Below are 6,000 nucleotides of genomic sequence, written 5' to 3'. Positions count from 1 at the left end.
TGGATGGATGGATAATGGATGGACGGAAGGGCAGATTGAGAGATAAAGGAATGAATGGATGGATGGACAGATGAATGAATGAATAGATTGATAGACAAAGCTAGTTGATAGGGAGGGATAATATTCTTGACCCATCATAGTAAGCATGTTCCAATTTGCAGACATCAAAAACTGATGCCAGCCAGCTTAAGCATTGTAGAAATTGATCAAAGGACACTGTTAGCTCACAGCACTGGCAGCAGTGTTGGTGAATCGGGCTTAAAAAGCAGGCCAGTCCACAGGGAGCTGAGAAGCCGCTGAGGTCTTGTCCACAGAGACTATGATCCAGATGCTGCCACTGGCCTTGCCCCCTGTATACAACTCTAGTGGGTGTTGAGCCATCTCTCACAGTCCGAAGTCTTTGTGCATCTCCCTGAAGAGTCTGTCCTGGGAGAGGGCATATGACTGGCCACGTGTGGGCACATGCCTGAGCCAGGGTCACAGGGGATGGGAAAAGGAGGAGCATCTCCACTGGCCTGGGCTCCTGGGTGATGGAAGGACCTCTCAGAGGATCCCCTCTGCCAGAGACCGGCCGTTCCCACACTGGGCACCCACTGCTGCCCCACGGCTCCGACAGAGCGATGGAGGGGAGAGAGGAGAGGGGCAGGTCTGTGATTAGCCTGCGAGGCCAGTCCTGCCAGCCAGGCCAAGGGCGCTTATGAGACATGAAGTTCCAAGCCAGTGGCAGCCAGAAGGGAAACTGCAGGAGTGCAGGAAACAGGAGAGTGGGGCTCAAAGTGTGGGGTGTTCTCAGAGGGTTTGCCTAACTGATGGTTGGTAGGGGTACCAACCACCCCAGTTTGCCCAGGACAGAGGACTCCCGGGAGGCTGGGCTTTCAGTCCTACAACTGGGAAAAGCCCAGGCAAACTGGGACAAGCTGGTCACTGTTGCAAACATCTCTGTCCTGGAAGACGGAGAAGAACGGAGCTCGCGGGGACGCAGACGGGATGGACCCCCCCCAAAGGCTGGCCCGTGTCCCTTGATTCTCAAAGGCACATTCTGAAAAAGTGTGATTGAGTTTGGGAAGGCAATATAAATGCTAAATATTAATGTCTTCTCCCCCCAGGCGCTTCTGATTGAATCTAGATTATTTATCCCTGATTTGGGGCTTGATGGTAATGAAGTCGAATCCCCACGCCGTCCTGCCAGTTCCAGCCAGGGCAAAACCCCACTCGACACAGCTATCAGAGCTCAACCCACGGAGATGTGGCAGGGCCTTGGAAACTGCAAGGCATTATGCAAATATAAGTAAAGATGTTATTATCATCCCAGTTTGTAAAGGTCCCTTGTGATATTGATGATTTTTTATAGGACAAAGATCGATGCTTTTTCTGGGCTGAATTAATAATTCACTTATGCTAATAAAACAAAGAAATCCAATTGCCAGTGTCTCAGAAACAATCTCATTTCTGCCCCATGAATTCTAATGCAGCTGGGTTTTTTTCCTCTTCCGTTTTCCTTTTGAACTGGCAAATGGGAACAGGTGACTTGCAAAGTCTTGGCATATTTTGAGCCCCAAAGAGTAAGCAGCCCCTGGATTTTTTTTAATGTGTTAGAATATTCCTCTGCTTCCGCTTGGCCTCAGAATGTACCCCCAGCTGCAAGTCATTTGAATCAACTACCCACATTTTTGGTCAAAGCGTGAGAAACCTGTGCCGAAGTGACGTTTTCACCCCTTGGCCTTAAATGTGTGTGTCTTGTTTGTTCTCCACAAATGTGCATGGTGCGTTGGCCCCATCACAACATAAGCCAAGGTTTGGGGGTGGGGGGGAGCTGCTCTGGTGGCTGGGAGATTTCTAAAGCTTTCCAGGTGATCCGAGAGACAGAGCCCTCTTTGTGAGTGACTTCTAGTCCCTGGAGATGCTTGAGCATGAGGATTCAGTCATTAAAGAATGTTCAGCTTCGTAACAACTGATTTCCAAAGCTTTGAATCCTGATTCCAATGGATTCTCTTGGTCCATCCGTCCCTCCTTCCACTTCTCTGAGCGCAAAGATGGACTGGCCCTTGGGGGAGGGGGCGGGGTCAGCTCCATAACAGAAGGATGCCACGTGACGTCACGGCACGCCCACCTGCTCTCATCTACCAAGGGCTTCCTCTTCTGCCCCTGTTCAGGGTTCTCTGTGTGAGAGGTAGACGTGGGAACACAGAACCTAGGGGCCGAAGGCAGCTGGCTCTGTTGTTCTTGTGGCCGCAGGCAAGCTTCTCCACCTCGCTGTGCCTCAGCTTCCTCCTCTGCAAAATGGGAATGAAAATAGTACTTACCTGGAGGGTTGCAGTGAAGCCCAAATGACTTGTCGCAGGGGAGCTCATGGTGGGAGCTCTCCAGGGTCCCCAGATCCTTTCAAGGGGTTTGACACCATTTTCACAGAAATACTAAGATGTGATTGGCCTCTTAGACTCAGATTCTCTGAGCACCCAGTGGAATGTTCCAGAGACTGCATGGAACGTGATATTGCAACATTCAAAAAGATGTGCAAAAAGGGCAAACCATGCCTCTCTTTTCACTAAATGCTCAGTTTGGAAGGCATTGCTCTTTTTCTATAGCAAGGTATGTAGTGGGTTTATTACTGCTATTTTTAAATGAATAAATAGTTTTAAGTATTTTCCGTGTTAATTTATGATAAATCTTGATCACCATTTTATAATTGGGAATTTTGTAACAGAAGCTCTTTAGGGTTGTCATCTTTAAGGGTGTCGAGAAGTTCTGAGGCCAGAGCTGCTGCATAATAGATGAAAGGCCCTCATTTAATGCAAGAAAACCGAGAGCTGCTTCTCGCTGTCCCATTTTGCAGAAGCAGAAACTGAAATTGACAAGCCAGACAGACTCAGAGCAGCAGCAGACTCAAGCCCAGGCTTGTCTGGGTCCAGCGCCTGTACATGCAGCATTGAACTTATTCTCCTGTAATCATCTGTTTCATCCAGGGACTAGTCACCTATGACAGTGCATATACGAGGCGCTCTGGAAAGGCTTGATGAAGGAATAACTCATTGAATATTCCAGCACACACGATTTACTTGAACGCATCTTATTTCGAGCCTATCACGTGGCAGGAACAGGTCTCTTTGGTCTCGGAATCTCCTGGATGTGGAGTCTCCCAGGTGTCCAGCAGCGGCTGGACCCGCAGTCACTGCTTATGTGCAAACCAACAATCCGCAGTGAGCTTAGCAGGGGGTAGTCTCCTCCCCATTAAAGCCAAAGACTTTCTTGTCCAAGGACACCATCAACCATGCCTATAATCAACCCCATCAGTGTTTGGATATCAGAGCAAAGCTCTGGAAGCTTACCAGAGGAGGGGCTTTCAAACTTGGATGCCAAAGAATTCCTGTTAATTCGGAAGAGCCTAGCCGCGCTGTTCTTCGTCTTATCTTGACATCCAGTGACCCCCTGAAAGATTATTTCAATACAGACACAATCTGCCTTTTGTCTCCCTGACTTTCAGGGTCGAAAATGGCTGAATGCATCCAGAGGTATTTCATAGTCAAGGCAGATGTGAAGTCTATTCAGGCCAGGGCTCCTACAAGGGCTTTGCAGGAAGGAGCACAGCACCCATTTCGAGAGCTGACAAGGGGGGCCCTTACAGACTGGGAGCTTTCCACGCCACTGTGCCCACCGCCCACACCCTCTGACCGCACCATTTTATCGGGGTGATGAGGTTCTGCTCAAGGGCACCCAGAGGTGGGTTGCAACTCCTCACCCACAGGACTCCTTTCCTCTGGTCAGCAGGTGTCATTTGAAATTCATGTGTATGTAATTGAAAGCTGCGTCGCCCGCCCTGCAGGAACCACCGAGCGGTGACCTCAGGGGTGATTAACAATGCAGCTCCTCGGCCCCCAGCTCTTAGGTTTAGGGTAGAAGTCAATTAGATTTTCACCGCTAAGCTCCCTGCTGCTCCGAAGCATAGTATTTTATTCACTCTGTCAGGCATTTCCCACAATCTGGTTATAAAATCAAAGCACAATCTGTAGGGTTCTTGGTTTTTTCCCTCCATCCTTTCTCCTACAGGCTCTTTCTCCCTCCGATGAAACTGTGATGAAATCTGCATGGTGAGTTTCCGACGGGAGCTTCCTCCGCCGTCGCGCCGGGTGGCCCCGCGTCTCCCGGCCTCTCCTGGTGCAGAGCTCTGACTTCCCCGGCTGCGTTGATGTTTTGCGGCCGTGTCCCGCAGGAGGGGACGGCGGTGGCTTAGCTTGCTTTGCCACTTGTGAAAATTGAGTTGTCACAGCATGAGGAGTTGACAGTCATTTCTAATCACCTCCCCCGACCCCACCCTACGGGAAGCATTTAGCTTTGGGTCAGCTGCACAGGTACCAGGACAGCTGGGGCCACAACCCATCCTTGCCACCCAGCCGCGTCACCTCACCGTGAAGCCACCAGTGGTTTAAGACGTTAAATGCTCCTCACTGGCAACCGTTTCCTTAATTAAAGACCACAAGCACCTCCTGCTCCCAGGCCCCCAGCCCTGAAGGGTTCCCTTCTGACACTTTGAAGGCAGCACATTTTGAAGTGCCTTTTCCTGATGCCTTCCTCCTCGGATGTGGCCCACTTTTCTAAGCATCAAATCAAAGACAACGCATCTACACTGACCCAGGAATTGGTTTTTTAATTGGCTGATCTCTTGGGGGGTGAGCTCAGCTACTAATTGAAAAGGTTAAGCTTTTCAAACTTTGAAATCTATGTGAAATAAGAACCGAGACAGCCGAACGAAATAAACCAGCCCTGGCGGGTGCGGTGTCCTAAACAAAGCCTGAGTGAGACCACACATCAGTGCAGCCTGTTCCTTTTCAAGACAAAAATAGGCTTGTTTTTCAAATGCCCCCCCCCCCCCGCCCTGCCCCACACCCATTCTCTCTCAATGAAGAGAATGAGAGAGAGAGATGGAGAGAGAAAGGAAAGGAAGATTCGAAACGTGGATCGCAGCGTCTGGCACTTGATCAGATGCCAACTCGCCTCCATTCTATTCCTACGTAAGTCAGAAGAGCAACGCCTCACTCCATGAATCTTAAAAGATGCAACACTGGACCGCAGACATCTGGAATCTTCTGGATGTTACAGTGACTTTCTGCTTTGGTCTTTTCATCTAGGTGATGGGAAAACCTGCAAGCCATCTACACCTTCATTAGAGGGTTTATGGAATGCAGTTCTTACATCGTGTGGTCAATTGACCCTTTAAGTATTTCATTTTAGGCTTAGGTTATCTCACTGAGATGAGTGTTGTGAAAATGACAACAGTCAGGTTAAACTGGATGCTGAGACAAAACCCAAAATGGGTCTGTATGGAATTTTGGGCAACTCTGCACAGCTCCGCCTTGAGCCCTTGAAAGATGCTATTAGGTACCCTCCATTCACAAGAACAGTATGAACTTTGCAGACAGGGCTGTGCATGGACATTTGAAGCCAATTTCCAGCTTTCCAGACCCAGAAGAACCACCTGACTAAATCCCCAAGCATGGTGTGGGTTTCTCGGTCATAGCATCTGCGTGAACCATACTCCTTAATTCCGTCCTTAAAATCCCTCAGATTTGGCCCTTGCCTTCTGCAGTCTCACTTCCTCCTCCCCAGCCCGCACGTCTGTCCCACACTGTACCCGGGTCTACCTGCTGTCCTTTCAGTTCCTGCAGCTCAAAGTTCCCTCCACCTGCAATATCCATCTTCCTCTCATTCTAATTCATCCTTCAGCATTCAGGCTAGAGGTACCCCGATTCTGTTGGATCCCTCCATTCTGTGTGGTCCCTTCTTAGCATTTGAGAAATTCTAAGTAAATAACATGTACCATTTTTTGAATAACATCTTCTCTACCAGGCTGTTCCTGGCAGCTGGCAGGTGCTGGATATGTATTTGTTGGGTCCATGGAAGTAAGAGTGGATGGAAGAGAGGGAGGGTGGATGGAAGGGAGGAAGGACAAGAGTGAGGGGCAGGGGGGAGAGAGGAAGGGGGGAGGGAAGGATGGAAGATGGATGT

Source organism: Sus scrofa, chromosome 17, assembly GCF_000003025.6.
Source record: "Sus scrofa isolate TJ Tabasco breed Duroc chromosome 17, Sscrofa11.1, whole genome shotgun sequence".
Lineage (NCBI taxonomy): Eukaryota > Metazoa > Chordata > Mammalia > Artiodactyla > Suidae > Sus > Sus scrofa.
Note: the sequence above shows the minus strand (reverse complement) of the source record.